General features: G+C 48.1%; 1 long non-coding RNA gene across 1 annotated transcript in view; it reads right to left on the reverse strand.

Moving 5' to 3' along the window:
* Positions 1-295: 295 nt before the first annotated feature.
* The window catches only part of LOC126109749 (uncharacterized), a 216,281-nt gene continuing 196,510 nt past the window's right edge, over positions 296-20,066 (reverse strand). The window contains exon 3 of the long non-coding RNA XR_007523723.1: positions 296-384. This is a non-coding gene — a long non-coding RNA (uncharacterized LOC126109749). The remainder of the gene's footprint in view (positions 385-20,066) is intronic.

Raw genomic sequence — 20,066 nt, forward strand, 5'->3', positions numbered from 1 at the left:
AACTTATAGCTTGCGCTGATGGAAGTGTTTGAATGATGAGCACTGCTGAGCTCTAGGTCGCATTGTACTGCACACCCGTGTGGCTGCCGCTTTCAGGTCTCACGCATTCTTGTCAGCAACTCACTGCAGACACTGTAGCTGAGACTGTACATCTGTACTCACCCACTGCGGCCCAGCCGGGCTGTGACGGAGCGACCTCCATCGGCCTGTTGCTGCTGACGTCAGCACTGGGGTTGGGCTCCCCCGCCGCCCCCGCCGCCCCGTCGCCGTCGCCGTCGCTCTCCTCCCCCACCTCCTCCTCCACGATCTCCGCCTCCTCCGAGTCGGACGTCTCCGCCGCTGCAGAGGCCGACGACATCGTCCTTCCAGCCGCCAGCCTCACTTCTGCAACACGACAGCACACCGCACACTCTCTTACCGGTCTCAACAACCTATACATTGCCTTAACCCTTTCCTGAGCCGTGGGAAACATGCTTCCCACTACAATGAACTTGCTCCTAGTCCCGTGGGATTCACAGATCCCACCTCTGTACGGTGCTACCACCTAGTGAACAGTATAGGATACTGAAACTTCCTGGCAGATTAAAACTGTGTGCCGGACCGAGACCCGAACTCGGGACCTTTGCCTTTCGCGGGCAAGTGCTCTACCAACTGAGCTTCTGTGAAGTTTGGAAGGTAGGAGACGAGGTACTGGCAGAATTAAAGCTGTGAGGACGGGGCGTGAGTCGTGCATGAGCACTTGCCCGCGAAAGGCAAAGGTCCCGAGTTCGAGTCTCGGTCCGGCACACAGTTTTAATCTACCACGAAGTTTCATATCAGCGAACACTCCGCTGCAGACTGAAAATCTCATTCTGGAAACATCCCCCAAGACTGTAGCTAAGCCATGTCTCCACAATACCCTTTCTGTCAGGAGTGCTAGTTCTGTAAGGTTCGCAGGAGAGCTTCTGTGAAGTTTGGAAGGTAGGAGACGAGGTACTGGCAGAATTAAAGCTGTGAGGACGGGGCGTGAGTCGTGCATGAGCACTTGCCCGCGAAAGGCAAAGGTCCCGAGTTCGAGTCTCGGTCCGGCACACAGTTTTAATCTACCACGAAGTTTCATATCAGCGAACACTCCGCTGCAGACTGAAAATCTCATTCTGGAAACATCCCCCAAGACTGTAGCTAAGCCATGTCTCCACAATACCCTTTCTGTCAGGAGTGCTAGTTCTGTAAGGTTCGCAGGAGAGCTTCTGTAACGTTTGGAAGGTAGGAGACGAGGTACTGGCAGAAGTAAAGCTGTGAGGACGGGGCGTGAGTCGTGCATGAGCACTTGCCCGCGAAAGGCAAAGGTCCCGAGTTCGAGTCTCGGTCCGGCACACAGTTTTAATCTACCACGAAGTTTCATATCAGCGAACACTCCGCTGCAGACTGAAAATCTCATTCTGGAAACATCCCCCAAGACTGTAGCTAAGCCATGTCTCCACAATACCCTTTCTGTCAGGAGTGCTAGTTCTGTAAGGTTCGCAGGAGAGCTTCTGTAACGTTTGGAAGGTAGGAGACGAGGTACTGGCAGAAGTAAAGCTGTGAGGACGGGGCGTGAGTCGTGCATGAGCACTTGCCCGCGAAAGGCAAAGGTCCCGAGTTCGAGTCTCGGTCCGGCACACAGTTTTAATCTACCACGAAGTTTCATATCAGCGAACACTCCGCTGCAGACTGAAAATCTCATTCTGGAAACATCCCCCAAGACTGTAGCTAAGCCATGTCTCCACAATACCCTTTCTGTCAGGAGTGCTAGTTCTGTAAGGTTCGCAGGAGAGCTTCTGTAACGTTTGGAAGGTAGGAGACGAGGTACTGGCAGAAGTAAAGCTGTGAGGACGGGGCGTGAGTCGTGCATGAGCACTTGCCCGCGAAAGGCAAAGGTCCCGAGTTCGAGTCTCGGTCCGGCACACAGTTTTAATCTACCACGAAGTTTCATATCAGCGAACACTCCGCTGCAGACTGAAAATCTCATTCTGGAAACATCCCCCAAGACTGTAGCTAAGCCATGTCTCCACAATACCCTTTCTGTCAGGAGTGCTAGTTCTGTAAGGTTCGCAGGAGAGCTTCTGTAACGTTTGGAAGGTAGGAGACGAGGTACTGGCAGAAGTAAAGCTGTGAGGACGGGGCGTGAGTCGTGCATGAGCACTTGCCCGCGAAAGGCAAAGGTCCCGAGTTCGAGTCTCGGTCCGGCACACAGTTTTAATCTACCACGAAGTTTCATATCAGCGAACACTCCGCTGCAGACTGAAAATCTCATTCTGGAAACATCCCCCAAGACTGTAGCTAAGCCATGTCTCCACAATACCCTTTCTGTCAGGAGTGCTAGTTCTGTAAGGTTCGCAGGAGAGCTTCTGTAACGTTTGGAAGGTAGGAGACGAGGTACTGGCAGAATTAAAGCTGTGAGGACGGGGCGTGAGTCGTGCATGAGCACTTGCCCGCGAAAGGCAAAGGTCCCGAGTTCGAGTCTCGGTCCGGCACACAGTTTTAATCTACCACGAAGTTTCATATCAGCGAACACTCCGCTGCAGACTGAAAATCTCATTCTGGAAACATCCCCCAAGACTGTAGCTAAGCCATGTCTCCACAATACCCTTTCTGTCAGGAGTGCTAGTTCTGTAAGGTTCGCAGGAGAGCTTCTGTAACGTTTGGAAGGTAGGAGACGAGGTACTGGCAGAAGTGAAGCTGTGAGGACGGGGCGTGAGTCGTGCATGAGCACTTGCCCGCGAAAGGCAAAGGTCCCGAGTTCGAGTCTCGGTCCGGCACACAGTTTTAATCTACCACGAAGTTTCATATCAGCGAACACTCCGCTGCAGACTGAAAATCTCATTCTGGAAACATCCCCCAAGACTGTAGCTAAGCCATGTCTCCACAATACCCTTTCTGTCAGGAGTGCTAGTTCTGTAAGGTTCGCAGGAGAGCTTCTGTAACGTTTGGAAGGTAGGAGACGAGGTACTGGCAGAAGTGAAGCTGTGAGGACGGGGCGTGAGTCGTGCATGAGCACTTGCCCGCGAAAGGCAAAGGTCCCGAGTTCGAGTCTCGGTCCGGCACACAGTTTTAATCTACCACGAAGTTTCATATCAGCGAACACTCCGCTGCAGACTGAAAATCTCATTCTGGAAACATCCCCCAAGACTGTAGCTAAGCCATGTCTCCACAATACCCTTTCTGTCAGGAGTGCTAGTTCTGTAAGGTTCGCAGGAGAGCTTCTGTAACGTTTGGAAGGTAGGAGACGAGGTACTGGCAGAAGTAAAGCTGTGAGGACGGGGCGTGAGTCGTGCATGAGCACTTGCCCGCGAAAGGCAAAGGTCCCGAGTTCGAGTCTCGGTCCGGCACACAGTTTTAATCTACCACGAAGTTTCATATCAGCGAACACTCCGCTGCAGACTGAAAATCTCATTCTGGAAACATCCCCCAAGACTGTAGCTAAGCCATGTCTCCACAATACCCTTTCTGTCAGGAGTGCTAGTTCTGTAAGGTTCGCAGGAGAGCTTCTGTAACGTTTGGAAGGTAGGAGACGAGGTACTGGCAGAAGTAAAGCTGTGAGGACGGGGCGTGAGTCGTGCATGAGCACTTGCCCGCGAAAGGCAAAGGTCCCGAGTTCGAGTCTCGGTCCGGCACACAGTTTTAATCTACCACGAAGTTTCATATCAGCGAACACTCCGCTGCAGACTGAAAATCTCATTCTGGAAACATCCCCCAAGACTGTAGCTAAGCCATGTCTCCACAATACCCTTTCTGTCAGGAGTGCTAGTTCTGTAAGGTTCGCAGGAGAGCTTCTGTAACGTTTGGAAGGTAGGAGACGAGGTACTGGCAGAATTAAAGCTGTGAGGACGGGGCGTGAGTCGTGCATGAGCACTTGCCCGCGAAAGGCAAAGGTCCCGAGTTCGAGTCTCGGTCCGGCACACAGTTTTAATCTACCACGAAGTTTCATATCAGCGAACACTCCGCTGCAGACTGAAAATCTCATTCTGGAAACATCCCCCAAGACTGTAGCTAAGCCATGTCTCCACAATACCCTTTCTGTCAGGAGTGCTAGTTCTGTAAGGTTCGCAGGAGAGCTTCTGTAACGTTTGGAAGGTAGGAGACGAGGTACTGGCAGAATTAAAGCTGTGAGGACGGGGCGTGAGTCGTGCATGAGCACTTGCCCGCGAAAGGCAAAGGTCCCGAGTTCGAGTCTCGGTCCGGCACACAGTTTTAATCTACCACGAAGTTTCATATCAGCGAACACTCCGCTGCAGACTGAAAATCTCATTCTGGAAACATCCCCCAAGACTGTAGCTAAGCCATGTCTCCACAATACCCTTTCTGTCAGGAGTGCTAGTTCTGTAAGGTTCGCAGGAGAGCTTCTGTAACGTTTGGAAGGTAGGAGACGAGGTACTGGCAGAAGTAAAGCTGTGAGGACGGGGCGTGAGTCGTGCATGAGCACTTGCCCGCGAAAGGCAAAGGTCCCGAGTTCGAGTCTCGGTCCGGCACACAGTTTTAATCTACCACGAAGTTTCATATCAGCGAACACTCCGCTGCAGACTGAAAATCTCATTCTGGAAACATCCCCCAAGACTGTAGCTAAGCCATGTCTCCACAATACCCTTTCTGTCAGGAGTGCTAGTTCTGTAAGGTTCGCAGGAGAGCTTCTGTAACGTTTGGAAGGTAGGAGACGAGGTACTGGCAGAAGTAAAGCTGTGAGGACGGGGCGTGAGTCGTGCATGAGCACTTGCCCGCGAAAGGCAAAGGTCCCGAGTTCGAGTCTCGGTCCGGCACACAGTTTTAATCTACCACGAAGTTTCATATCAGCGAACACTCCGCTGCAGACTGAAAATCTCATTCTGGAAACATCCCCCAAGACTGTAGCTAAGCCATGTCTCCACAATACCCTTTCTGTCAGGAGTGCTAGTTCTGTAAGGTTCGCAGGAGAGCTTCTGTAACGTTTGGAAGGTAGGAGACGAGGTACTGGCAGAAGTAAAGCTGTGAGGACGGGGCGTGAGTCGTGCATGAGCACTTGCCCGCGAAAGGCAAAGGTCCCGAGTTCGAGTCTCGGTCCGGCACACAGTTTTAATCTACCACGAAGTTTCATATCAGCGAACACTCCGCTGCAGACTGAAAATCTCATTCTGGAAACATCCCCCAAGACTGTAGCTAAGCCATGTCTCCACAATACCCTTTCTGTCAGGAGTGCTAGTTCTGTAAGGTTCGCAGGAGAGCTTCTGTAACGTTTGGAAGGTAGGAGACGAGGTACTGGCAGAAGTAAAGCTGTGAGGACGGGGCGTGAGTCGTGCATGAGCACTTGCCCGCGAAAGGCAAAGGTCCCGAGTTCGAGTCTCGGTCCGGCACACAGTTTTAATCTACCACGAAGTTTCATATCAGCGAACACTCCGCTGCAGACTGAAAATCTCATTCTGGAAACATCCCCCAAGACTGTAGCTAAGCCATGTCTCCACAATACCCTTTCTGTCAGGAGTGCTAGTTCTGTAAGGTTCGCAGGAGAGCTTCTGTAACGTTTGGAAGGTAGGAGACGAGGTACTGGCAGAAGTAAAGCTGTGAGGACGGGGCGTGAGTCGTGCATGAGCACTTGCCCGCGAAAGGCAAAGGTCCCGAGTTCGAGTCTCGGTCCGGCACACAGTTTTAATCTACCACGAAGTTTCATATCAGCGAACACTCCGCTGCAGACTGAAAATCTCATTCTGGAAACATCCCCCAAGACTGTAGCTAAGCCATGTCTCCACAATACCCTTTCTGTCAGGAGTGCTAGTTCTGTAAGGTTCGCAGGAGAGCTTCTGTAACGTTTGGAAGGTAGGAGACGAGGTACTGGCAGAAGTAAAGCTGTGAGGACGGGGCGTGAGTCGTGCATGAGCACTTGCCCGCGAAAGGCAAAGGTCCCGAGTTCGAGTCTCGGTCCGGCACACAGTTTTAATCTACCACGAAGTTTCATATCAGCGAACACTCCGCTGCAGACTGAAAATCTCATTCTGGAAACATCCCCCAAGACTGTAGCTAAGCCATGTCTCCACAATACCCTTTCTGTCAGGAGTGCTAGTTCTGTAAGGTTCGCAGGAGAGCTTCTGTAACGTTTGGAAGGTAGGAGACGAGGTACTGGCAGAAGTAAAGCTGTGAGGACGGGGCGTGAGTCGTGCATGAGCACTTGCCCGCGAAAGGCAAAGGTCCCGAGTTCGAGTCTCGGTCCGGCACACAGTTTTAATCTACCACGAAGTTTCATATCAGCGAACACTCCGCTGCAGACTGAAAATCTCATTCTGGAAACATCCCCCAAGACTGTAGCTAAGCCATGTCTCCACAATACCCTTTCTGTCAGGAGTGCTAGTTCTGTAAGGTTCGCAGGAGAGCTTCTGTAACGTTTGGAAGGTAGGAGACGAGGTACTGGCAGAAGTAAAGCTGTGAGGACGGGGCGTGAGTCGTGCATGAGCACTTGCCCGCGAAAGGCAAAGGTCCCGAGTTCGAGTCTCGGTCCGGCACACAGTTTTAATCTACCACGAAGTTTCATATCAGCGAACACTCCGCTGCAGACTGAAAATCTCATTCTGGAAACATCCCCCAAGACTGTAGCTAAGCCATGTCTCCACAATACCCTTTCTGTCAGGAGTGCTAGTTCTGTAAGGTTCGCAGGAGAGCTTCTGTAACGTTTGGAAGGTAGGAGACGAGGTACTGGCAGAAGTAAAGCTGTGAGGACGGGGCGTGAGTCGTGCATGAGCACTTGCCCGCGAAAGGCAAAGGTCCCGAGTTCGAGTCTCGGTCCGGCACACAGTTTTAATCTACCACGAAGTTTCATATCAGCGAACACTCCGCTGCAGACTGAAAATCTCATTCTGGAAACATCCCCCAAGACTGTAGCTAAGCCATGTCTCCACAATACCCTTTCTGTCAGGAGTGCTAGTTCTGTAAGGTTCGCAGGAGAGCTTCTGTAACGTTTGGAAGGTAGGAGACGAGGTACTGGCAGAAGTAAAGCTGTGAGGACGGGGCGTGAGTCGTGCATGAGCACTTGCCCGCGAAAGGCAAAGGTCCCGAGTTCGAGTCTCGGTCCGGCACACAGTTTTAATCTACCACGAAGTTTCATATCAGCGAACACTCCGCTGCAGACTGAAAATCTCATTCTGGAAACATCCCCCAAGACTGTAGCTAAGCCATGTCTCCACAATACCCTTTCTGTCAGGAGTGCTAGTTCTGTAAGGTTCGCAGGAGAGCTTCTGTAACGTTTGGAAGGTAGGAGACGAGGTACTGGCAGAAGTGAAGCTGTGAGGACGGGGCGTGAGTCGTGCATGAGCACTTGCCCGCGAAAGGCAAAGGTCCCGAGTTCGAGTCTCGGTCCGGCACACAGTTTTAATCTACCACGAAGTTTCATATCAGCGAACACTCCGCTGCAGACTGAAAATCTCATTCTGGAAACATCCCCCAAGACTGTAGCTAAGCCATGTCTCCACAATACCCTTTCTGTCAGGAGTGCTAGTTCTGTAAGGTTCGCAGGAGAGCTTCTGTAACGTTTGGAAGGTAGGAGACGAGGTACTGGCAGAAGTAAAGCTGTGAGGACGGGGCGTGAGTCGTGCATGAGCACTTGCCCGCGAAAGGCAAAGGTCCCGAGTTCGAGTCTCGGTCCGGCACACAGTTTTAATCTACCACGAAGTTTCATATCAGCGAACACTCCGCTGCAGACTGAAAATCTCATTCTGGAAACATCCCCCAAGACTGTAGCTAAGCCATGTCTCCACAATACCCTTTCTGTCAGGAGTGCTAGTTCTGTAAGGTTCGCAGGAGAGCTTCTGTAACGTTTGGAAGGTAGGAGACGAGGTACTGGCAGAAGTGAAGCTGTGAGGACGGGGCGTGAGTCGTGCATGAGCACTTGCCCGCGAAAGGCAAAGGTCCCGAGTTCGAGTCTCGGTCCGGCACACAGTTTTAATCTACCACGAAGTTTCATATCAGCGAACACTCCGCTGCAGACTGAAAATCTCATTCTGGAAACATCCCCCAAGACTGTAGCTAAGCCATGTCTCCACAATACCCTTTCTGTCAGGAGTGCTAGTTCTGTAAGGTTCGCAGGAGAGCTTCTGTAACGTTTGGAAGGTAGGAGACGAGGTACTGGCAGAAGTAAAGCTGTGAGGACGGGGCGTGAGTCGTGCATGAGCACTTGCCCGCGAAAGGCAAAGGTCCCGAGTTCGAGTCTCGGTCCGGCACACAGTTTTAATCTACCACGAAGTTTCATATCAGCGAACACTCCGCTGCAGACTGAAAATCTCATTCTGGAAACATCCCCCAAGACTGTAGCTAAGCCATGTCTCCACAATACCCTTTCTGTCAGGAGTGCTAGTTCTGTAAGGTTCGCAGGAGAGCTTCTGTAACGTTTGGAAGGTAGGAGACGAGGTACTGGCAGAAGTAAAGCTGTGAGGACGGGGCGTGAGTCGTGCATGAGCACTTGCCCGCGAAAGGCAAAGGTCCCGAGTTCGAGTCTCGGTCCGGCACACAGTTTTAATCTACCACGAAGTTTCATATCAGCGAACACTCCGCTGCAGACTGAAAATCTCATTCTGGAAACATCCCCCAAGACTGTAGCTAAGCCATGTCTCCACAATACCCTTTCTGTCAGGAGTGCTAGTTCTGTAAGGTTCGCAGGAGAGCTTCTGTAACGTTTGGAAGGTAGGAGACGAGGTACTGGCAGAATTAAAGCTGTGAGGACGGGGCGTGAGTCGTGCATGAGCACTTGCCCGCGAAAGGCAAAGGTCCCGAGTTCGAGTCTCGGTCCGGCACACAGTTTTAATCTACCACGAAGTTTCATATCAGCGAACACTCCGCTGCAGACTGAAAATCTCATTCTGGAAACATCCCCCAAGACTGTAGCTAAGCCATGTCTCCACAATACCCTTTCTGTCAGGAGTGCTAGTTCTGTAAGGTTCGCAGGAGAGCTTCTGTAACGTTTGGAAGGTAGGAGACGAGGTACTGGCAGAAGTAAAGCTGTGAGGACGGGGCGTGAGTCGTGCATGAGCACTTGCCCGCGAAAGGCAAAGGTCCCGAGTTCGAGTCTCGGTCCGGCACACAGTTTTAATCTACCACGAAGTTTCATATCAGCGAACACTCCGCTGCAGACTGAAAATCTCATTCTGGAAACATCCCCCAAGACTGTAGCTAAGCCATGTCTCCACAATACCCTTTCTGTCAGGAGTGCTAGTTCTGTAAGGTTCGCAGGAGAGCTTCTGTAACGTTTGGAAGGTAGGAGACGAGGTACTGGCAGAAGTAAAGCTGTGAGGACGGGGCGTGAGTCGTGCATGAGCACTTGCCCGCGAAAGGCAAAGGTCCCGAGTTCGAGTCTCGGTCCGGCACACAGTTTTAATCTACCACGAAGTTTCATATCAGCGAACACTCCGCTGCAGACTGAAAATCTCATTCTGGAAACATCCCCCAAGACTGTAGCTAAGCCATGTCTCCACAATACCCTTTCTGTCAGGAGTGCTAGTTCTGTAAGGTTCGCAGGAGAGCTTCTGTAACGTTTGGAAGGTAGGAGACGAGGTACTGGCAGAAGTAAAGCTGTGAGGACGGGGCGTGAGTCGTGCATGAGCACTTGCCCGCGAAAGGCAAAGGTCCCGAGTTCGAGTCTCGGTCCGGCACACAGTTTTAATCTACCACGAAGTTTCATATCAGCGAACACTCCGCTGCAGACTGAAAATCTCATTCTGGAAACATCCCCCAAGACTGTAGCTAAGCCATGTCTCCACAATACCCTTTCTGTCAGGAGTGCTAGTTCTGTAAGGTTCGCAGGAGAGCTTCTGTAACGTTTGGAAGGTAGGAGACGAGGTACTGGCAGAAGTAAAGCTGTGAGGACGGGGCGTGAGTCGTGCATGAGCACTTGCCCGCGAAAGGCAAAGGTCCCGAGTTCGAGTCTCGGTCCGGCACACAGTTTTAATCTACCACGAAGTTTCATATCAGCGAACACTCCGCTGCAGACTGAAAATCTCATTCTGGAAACATCCCCCAAGACTGTAGCTAAGCCATGTCTCCACAATACCCTTTCTGTCAGGAGTGCTAGTTCTGTAAGGTTCGCAGGAGAGCTTCTGTAACGTTTGGAAGGTAGGAGACGAGGTACTGGCAGAAGTAAAGCTGTGAGGACGGGGCGTGAGTCGTGCATGAGCACTTGCCCGCGAAAGGCAAAGGTCCCGAGTTCGAGTCTCGGTCCGGCACACAGTTTTAATCTACCACGAAGTTTCATATCAGCGAACACTCCGCTGCAGACTGAAAATCTCATTCTGGAAACATCCCCCAAGACTGTAGCTAAGCCATGTCTCCACAATACCCTTTCTGTCAGGAGTGCTAGTTCTGTAAGGTTCGCAGGAGAGCTTCTGTAACGTTTGGAAGGTAGGAGACGAGGTACTGGCAGAAGTGAAGCTGTGAGGACGGGGCGTGAGTCGTGCATGAGCACTTGCCCGCGAAAGGCAAAGGTCCCGAGTTCGAGTCTCGGTCCGGCACACAGTTTTAATCTACCACGAAGTTTCATATCAGCGAACACTCCGCTGCAGACTGAAAATCTCATTCTGGAAACATCCCCCAAGACTGTAGCTAAGCCATGTCTCCACAATACCCTTTCTGTCAGGAGTGCTAGTTCTGTAAGGTTCGCAGGAGAGCTTCTGTAACGTTTGGAAGGTAGGAGACGAGGTACTGGCAGAAGTAAAGCTGTGAGGACGGGGCGTGAGTCGTGCATGAGCACTTGCCCGCGAAAGGCAAAGGTCCCGAGTTCGAGTCTCGGTCCGGCACACAGTTTTAATCTACCACGAAGTTTCATATCAGCGAACACTCCGCTGCAGACTGAAAATCTCATTCTGGAAACATCCCCCAAGACTGTAGCTAAGCCATGTCTCCACAATACCCTTTCTGTCAGGAGTGCTAGTTCTGTAAGGTTCGCAGGAGAGCTTCTGTAACGTTTGGAAGGTAGGAGACGAGGTACTGGCAGAAGTGAAGCTGTGAGGACGGGGCGTGAGTCGTGCATGAGCACTTGCCCGCGAAAGGCAAAGGTCCCGAGTTCGAGTCTCGGTCCGGCACACAGTTTTAATCTACCACGAAGTTTCATATCAGCGAACACTCCGCTGCAGACTGAAAATCTCATTCTGGAAACATCCCCCAAGACTGTAGCTAAGCCATGTCTCCACAATACCCTTTCTGTCAGGAGTGCTAGTTCTGTAAGGTTCGCAGGAGAGCTTCTGTAACGTTTGGAAGGTAGGAGACGAGGTACTGGCAGAAGTGAAGCTGTGAGGACGGGGCGTGAGTCGTGCATGAGCACTTGCCCGCGAAAGGCAAAGGTCCCGAGTTCGAGTCTCGGTCCGGCACACAGTTTTAATCTACCACGAAGTTTCATATCAGCGAACACTCCGCTGCAGACTGAAAATCTCATTCTGGAAACATCCCCCAAGACTGTAGCTAAGCCATGTCTCCACAATACCCTTTCTGTCAGGAGTGCTAGTTCTGTAAGGTTCGCAGGAGAGCTTCTGTAACGTTTGGAAGGTAGGAGACGAGGTACTGGCAGAAGTAAAGCTGTGAGGACGGGGCGTGAGTCGTGCATGAGCACTTGCCCGCGAAAGGCAAAGGTCCCGAGTTCGAGTCTCGGTCCGGCACACAGTTTTAATCTACCACGAAGTTTCATATCAGCGAACACTCCGCTGCAGAGTGAAAATCTCATTCTGGAAACATCCCCCAAGACTGTAGCTAAGCCATGTCTCCACAATACCCTTTCTGTCAGGAGTGCTAGTTCTGTAAGGTTCGCAGGAGAGCTTCTGTAACGTTTGGAAGGTAGGAGACGAGGTACTGGCAGAATTAAAGCTGTGAGGACGGGGCGTGAGTCGTGCATGAGCACTTGCCCGCGAAAGGCAAAGGTCCCGAGTTCGAGTCTCGGTCCGGCACACAGTTTTAATCTACCACGAAGTTTCATATCAGCGAACACTCCGCTGCAGACTGAAAATCTCATTCTGGAAACATCCCCCAAGACTGTAGCTAAGCCATGTCTCCACAATACCCTTTCTGTCAGGAGTGCTAGTTCTGTAAGGTTCGCAGGAGAGCTTCTGTAACGTTTGGAAGGTAGGAGACGAGGTACTGGCAGAAGTAAAGCTGTGAGGACGGGGCGTGAGTCGTGCATGAGCACTTGCCCGCGAAAGGCAAAGGTCCCGAGTTCGAGTCTCGGTCCGGCACACAGTTTTAATCTACCACGAAGTTTCATATCAGCGAACACTCCGCTGCAGACTGAAAATCTCATTCTGGAAACATCCCCCAAGACTGTAGCTAAGCCATGTCTCCACAATACCCTTTCTGTCAGGAGTGCTAGTTCTGTAAGGTTCGCAGGAGAGCTTCTGTAACGTTTGGAAGGTAGGAGACGAGGTACTGGCAGAAGTAAAGCTGTGAGGACGGGGCGTGAGTCGTGCATGAGCACTTGCCCGCGAAAGGCAAAGGTCCCGAGTTCGAGTCTCGGTCCGGCACACAGTTTTAATCTACCACGAAGTTTCATATCAGCGAACACTCCGCTGCAGACTGAAAATCTCATTCTGGAAACATCCCCCAAGACTGTAGCTAAGCCATGTCTCCACAATACCCTTTCTGTCAGGAGTGCTAGTTCTGTAAGGTTCGCAGGAGAGCTTCTGTAACGTTTGGAAGGTAGGAGACGAGGTACTGGCAGAAGTAAAGCTGTGAGGACGGGGCGTGAGTCGTGCATGAGCACTTGCCCGCGAAAGGCAAAGGTCCCGAGTTCGAGTCTCGGTCCGGCACACAGTTTTAATCTACCACGAAGTTTCATATCAGCGAACACTCCGCTGCAGACTGAAAATCTCATTCTGGAAACATCCCCCAAGACTGTAGCTAAGCCATGTCTCCACAATACCCTTTCTGTCAGGAGTGCTAGTTCTGTAAGGTTCGCAGGAGAGCTTCTGTAACGTTTGGAAGGTAGGAGACGAGGTACTGGCAGAATTAAAGCTGTGAGGACGGGGCGTGAGTCGTGCATGAGCACTTGCCCGCGAAAGGCAAAGGTCCCGAGTTCGAGTCTCGGTCCGGCACACAGTTTTAATCTACCACGAAGTTTCATATCAGCGAACACTCCGCTGCAGACTGAAAATCTCATTCTGGAAACATCCCCCAAGACTGTAGCTAAGCCATGTCTCCACAATACCCTTTCTGTCAGGAGTGCTAGTTCTGTAAGGTTCGCAGGAGAGCTTCTGTAACGTTTGGAAGGTAGGAGACGAGGTACTGGCAGAAGTGAAGCTGTGAGGACGGGGCGTGAGTCGTGCATGAGCACTTGCCCGCGAAAGGCAAAGGTCCCGAGTTCGAGTCTCGGTCCGGCACACAGTTTTAATCTACCACGAAGTTTCATATCAGCGAACACTCCGCTGCAGACTGAAAATCTCATTCTGGAAACATCCCCCAAGACTGTAGCTAAGCCATGTCTCCACAATACCCTTTCTGTCAGGAGTGCTAGTTCTGTAAGGTTCGCAGGAGAGCTTCTGTAACGTTTGGAAGGTAGGAGACGAGGTACTGGCAGAAGTAAAGCTGTGAGGACGGGGCGTGAGTCGTGCATGAGCACTTGCCCGCGAAAGGCAAAGGTCCCGAGTTCGAGTCTCGGTCCGGCACACAGTTTTAATCTACCACGAAGTTTCATATCAGCGAACACTCCGCTGCAGACTGAAAATCTCATTCTGGAAACATCCCCCAAGACTGTAGCTAAGCCATGTCTCCACAATACCCTTTCTGTCAGGAGTGCTAGTTCTGTAAGGTTCGCAGGAGAGCTTCTGTAACGTTTGGAAGGTAGGAGACGAGGTACTGGCAGAAGTAAAGCTGTGAGGACGGGGCGTGAGTCGTGCATGAGCACTTGCCCGCGAAAGGCAAAGGTCCCGAGTTCGAGTCTCGGTCCGGCACACAGTTTTAATCTGCCAGGAAGTTTCATATCAGCGCACACTCCGCTGCAGAGTGAAAATCTGATCTGGAGTATAGGATACTGCTTCCAATCGGAAGTTCCCGCCGTTTTTGCTGTACCTTCGCGCAGAGGCATTGTATAGCTGAGTGTTGCTCTGTAGAGGAGCCTTTCAGTCATGTTTGTGTGACATTTTGTGATTTTTTCACCAACGCTATAGTATAAGGTAAATACTTATGATTTACCCAAATTTATGAAGGAAAACGAGCTATCAGTTTAATAAGTCACAGCTGCAAAATACTAACGCGAATTCTTTACAGACGATTGGAAAAATTGGTAGAAGCCGACCTCGGGGAAGATCAGTTTGGATTCCGTAGAAATGTTGGAGCACTTGAGGCAATACCGACCCTACAACTTATCTTAGAAGAAAGATTAAGGAAAGGCAAACCTACGTTTATAGCATTTCTAGATTTAGAGAAAGCTTTTCACAATGTTGACTAGAATACTCTCTTTCAAATTTTGAAGGTGGCAGGGGTAAAATACAGGGAGCAAAAGGCTATTTACAATTTGTACAGAAACCAGATGACAGTCACAAGAGTCGAGGGACATGAAAGGGAAGCAGTCGTTGGGAAGGGAGTGAGACAGGGTTGTAGCCTCTCCCCGATGCTATTCAGTCTGTATATTGAACAAGCAGTAAAGGAAACAAAAGAAAAGTTCGGAGTAGGTATTAAAATCCATGGAGAAAAAATAAAAACCTTGAGGTTCGCCGATGACATTGTAATTCTGTCACAGACAGCAAAGTACTTGGAAGAGCAGTTGAACGGAATGGACAGTGCCTTGAAAGGTGGGTATAAGATGAACATCAACAGAAGGAAAACAAGGATAATGGAATGTAGTCCAATTAAGTCGGGTGATGCTGAGGGAATTAGATTAGGAAATGAGACACTTAAAGTAGTAAAGGAATTTTGGTATTTGGGGAGCAAAATAACTGATGATGGTCGAAGTAGAGAGGATATAAAATGTAGACTGGCAGTGGCAAGGAAAGCGTTTCTGAAGAAGAGAAATTTGTTAACATGGAGTATTGATTTAAGTGTTAGGAAGTCGTTTCTGAAAGTATTTGTATGGAGTGTAGCCGTGTATGGAAGTGAAACAAGGACGATAAATAGTTTAGACAAGAAGAGAATAGAAGCTTTCGAAATGTGGTGCTACAAAAGAATGCTGAAGATTGGATGGGTAGATCACATAACTAATGAGGAGGTATTGAACAGAATTGGGGAGAAGAGGAGTTTGTGGCACAATATGACTAGAAGAAGGGATCAGTTTGTAGGACATGTTCTGAGGCATCAAGGGACCACCAATTTAGTACTGGAGGGCAGCGTGGTGGGTAAAAATCGTAGAAGGAGACCAAGAGATGAGTAAACCAAGCAGATTCAGAAGGATGTAGGCTGCAGTAGGAACTGGGAGATGAAGAAGCTTGCACAAGATAGAGTAGCATGGAGAGCTGCATCAAACCAGTCTCAGGACTGAAGACCACAACAACAACAAAAACATGAAGGAAAACGTAAAATTGGAACGAGTAGAATTCCAGTTTGAAACAAAAGGAGCCATTTCTGCAGTAAAATGGATGGATCACCGTCCAGTCACTTTCCTGTCCTCAATTCATGACTCATGAGAAACAGCAACTGTGAAAAGGAAAAACGGAGATGGTACTAGTACAGAGATTTCTTGTCTTGAAGTTGTGGCAGAATACAACAAAATAATGGGTGGTGTCCGTAAGTTTTATCAATTACGAGAAATGTATGCTACTGGCAGACGTTCTGTAAAATGGTGGCACAGAATATTTTATTTCCTGGTGGACGCTGCTGCAGTGAACAGTTTTATCCTGTGGAAAATAACTAAAAGAGAAAGTGGACAGCATGATCAGCTCACATACAGGATCCGTATAGGCATACAATTGATCGCTGGCTTCACATCCCAAAAAAGGCGTGGGCAAAAACCTGTCTTTCTGGCAAAAAGGGGTAAAGTACCTGAAGATTTTCGTCATGTGGCTGTAGGGGAGCATCAACCCATTTTAGGAGAAACCTACTGGACGTGCCGTCATTGTAGTACCAAAGCTGCGGAAAAGAGCACTCGCTGTGTTTCTACATATTGTCAAATACCACTTTGCATAGACCCATGTTTCAGAAAATTTAATGGTAAGTATTTTGAACAATCATTATAACAAGAGAAGTAAATTTATCAAACAAATATGACATATATTGAAAAAGTTGTATTTGTCATTCAACTGGAAGGGCACTGGGAAGAATACTTCCCACCGTGTTGTGTGACCTCACTTTCACAGTTGCAGAAAATTTGATATTCTGTATGATAAATATACCTATCTGTTAACTACTATCTGCTCTCCATTCATTAAAAAAAACGGCTCAATAATTTTCCTCACGAAAGGGTTAAAAAAATACAATTTCATGGACTACATCCAGTGGCATTAGAGAAGCATACAGTTTTCATATTGACGGGCTATAGTGTTAGTGATTCATTTGCACGGTGTAAGATTGGTAGATGTCATGAATAATTTTGGTATCTGAATTTTTGGTATTGATTCGATTGCGAGCCAGCAGCGATGTTGTAAGCTGTATTGCAGAAGTTAAGTGAGTACTTTGAACAGCATAGCGAACGCATTATAAGATAGACACGAAGCCCACTCCTACTATAGTAGTACATCCACATCTACATTTATACTCCACGAGCCACCCAACGGTGTGTGGCGGAGGGCACTTAACGTGCCACTGTCATTACCTCCCTTTCCTGTTCCAGTCGCGTATGGTTCGCGGGAAGAACGACTGCCGGAAAGCCTCCTTGCGCGCTCGAATCTCTCTAATTTTAGATTCGTGATCTCCTCGGGAGGTATAAGTAGGGGGAAGCAATATATTCGATACCTCAACCAGAAACGCACCGTCTCGAAACCTGGACAGCAAGCTACACCGCGATGCAGAGCGCCTCTCTTGCAGAGTCTGCCACTCGAGTTTGCTAAACATCTCCGTAACGCTATCACGCTTACCAAATAACCCTGTAACGAAACGCGCCGCTTTCTTTGCATCTTCTCTATCTCCTCTGTCAACCCGACCTGGTACGGATCCCACACTGATGAGCAATACTCAAGTATAGGTCGAATGAGTGTTTTGGAAGCTACCTCCTTTGTTAATGGACTACATTTTCTAAGGACTCTCCCAATGAATCTCAACCTGGCACGTGCCTTACCAACAATTAATTTTATATGATCATTCCACTTCTAATCGTTCCGTACGCATACTCCCAGATATTTTACAGAAGTAACTGCTACCAGTGTTTGTTCCGCTATCATATAATCATACAATAAAGGGTCCTTCTTTCTATGTATTCGCAATATATTACATTTGTCTATGTTAAGGGTAAGTTGCCACTCCCTGCACCAAGTGCTTATCCGCTGCAGATCTTCCTGCATTTCGCAGCAATTTTCTAATGCTGCAACTTCTCTGTATACTACAGTATCATCCGCGAAAAGCAGCATGGAACTTCCGACACTATCTACTAGGTCATTTATATATATTGTGAAAGTTTATATGCAAACTAGCTCTGCAGATGACAAAGAAATTGATGAAATGTATGATGAGATAAAAGAAATTATTAAGATAGTGATGGGAGATGAAAATTTAATAGTCATGGGTGACTGGAATTCGATAATAGGAAAAGGAAGAGAAAAAAACGTAGTAGGTGAATATCGTTTGGGGGTAATAAATGTAAGAGGAAGCCGCCTGGTAGAATTTTGCACAGAGCATAACTTAATCACAGCCAACACTTGGTTCAAGAATCATGAAAGAAGATTGCATACATGGAGGAAGCCTGGAAGTACTAGAAGGTATCATATAGATTATATAATGGTAAGACAGAGATTTAGGAATCAGGTTTTAAATTGTAAGACATTTCCAGGGGCAGATGTGGACTCTGACCACAATTTATTGGTTATGAACTGTAGATTAAAACTGAAGAAACTGCAAAAAGTGGGAATTTAAGGAGATGGGACCTGGATAAACTCACTAAACCAGAGGTTGTACAGAGTTTCAGGGAGAGCATAAGGGAACAATTGACAGGAATGGGGGAAAGAAATACAGTAGAAGAAGAATGGGTAGCTTTGAGGAATGAAATAGTGAAGGCAGTAGAGGATCTACGTAAAATTCCGAGGGCTAGTAGAAATCCTTGGGTAAGAGAAGGAATATTGAATTTCATTAATGAAAGGAGAAAACATAAAAATGTAGTAAATGAAGCAGGCAAAATGGAATACAAACGTCTCAAAAATGAGATCGGCAGGAAGTGCAAAATGGCTAAGCAGGGATGGCTGGAGGACAAATGTAAGGATGTAGAGGCTTATCTCACTAGGGGTAAGATAGATACTGCCTACAGGAAAATTAAAGAGACCTTTGGAGAAAAGAGAACCACTTGTAAGAATATCAAGAGCTCAGATGGAAAACCAGTTCTAAGCAAAGAAGGGAAAGCAGAAAGGTGGAAGGAGTATATAGAGGGTCTATATAGGGCCGATGTACTTGAGGACAATATTATGGAAATGGAAGAGGATGTAGATGAAGATGAAATGGGAGATACGATGCTGCGTGAAGAGTGTGACAGAGCACAGAAAGACCTGAGTCGAAACAAGGCCCAGGGAGTAGACAACATTCCATTAGAACTACTGACAGCCTTGGGAGAGCCAGTCCTGACACAGGCCTGAGACAGGCGAAATACCCTCAGACTTCAAGAAGAATATAATAATTCCAATCGCAAAGAGAGCAGGTGTTGACAGGCGTGAAAATTACCGAACTATCAGTTTGGTAAGCCACGGCTGCAAAGCTTGCACACTATAGAGTAGCATGGAGAGCTGCACCAAACCAGTTTCTGGACTGAAGATTACAACAATAAACATGATTGGTAGGTGTCATGTATAAATTTGGTGTCTGAGTTTTTGGTATCTGATTCGATTATGAGCGAGCAGCGATGTTGGCAGCTGTGTTGCAGAAGGTGAGTGAGTATCTTTGAGCTTCGTGAGGGTGCTGTGGAGCAGACAATGTTAAGCTTTGATAGAGTGAGGCAGTCAGAGTATTGCTGTGTTAGAGTTAGGCTGATATAGTTAACCAGTGTTGGAGTGAAAAGCAATGGCAATGTTATGATTCAAAATTAATGTCTCAATTTATCATTTTATTTAGTCAACATGATTATGAAACTATTTGGTGAAGTATGAAGTCTAATGGAATGTCAGGTAAATATAAAAATCATGTTAAATGGCTCTGAGCACAATGGGACTTAACATATGAGGTCATCAGTCGCCTAGAACTTAGAACTACTTAAACCTAACTAACCTAAGGACATCACACACAACCATGCTCGAGGCAGGCTCCGAACCTGCGACCGTAGCGGTTGCTCGACTACAGACTTCAGCGCCTAGAACCGCTCGGTCATACCGGCCGGCAAAAATAATGTTACCTTTTTTTATAAATATTGTTGCATCATCGAAGTAACAAGGTTATTGTACTGAAATACACTCTATTTGAGAGATAGGAAAGAGTATTTCGTGGATGCTGAGGAGTTCATTAAATTTAAAATCTTCCTGGGGCACTTTTTTACAGTATTCCGAAAATCTTAGTGTTGTCAGTTTATGCGCATATATCATTTTCTTACCAACCTTTCTCTTACAATTCTTTTCAATGGATTATCCAACCAAGTGTGTTCGAAAAACAGTTCGATTTGCAACTAGCAGAGAACTCATTGCACCTCACGGGTGTTTCTGTGCAGATACAGTAACTTGCAGCTTTAGCATAGCTGTACGGCAACGCGTTATCCAGACTTGCGCAGAACAGAGGTAATGAGAAAATATTATGGTTTTTTTAATTTTTTTTTATTCGGTCAGGGCCAACTTATGTTATTCAGAGACAGTTTTTGTGATCAAATTCTCTAAAGCCAATTACTCTAGGTCATATGTCCAAGTTAAATATTCAGGCAGTTTATACCGTTCAAAATTGTCGCAGTCAGATTGCCAACATTTACAGTATGAAAGAGTTCACTTTTCATTACGACAATTAATTATTATTACAGTGCATATTGGCTTTCACATTACGTCAGTTGCTTTATTATTACAGTTTAGAGCTTACAA

Source organism: Schistocerca cancellata, chromosome 12 (genome assembly GCF_023864275.1).
Source record: "Schistocerca cancellata isolate TAMUIC-IGC-003103 chromosome 12, iqSchCanc2.1, whole genome shotgun sequence".
Taxonomy (NCBI): Eukaryota; Metazoa; Arthropoda; class Insecta; order Orthoptera; family Acrididae; genus Schistocerca; species Schistocerca cancellata.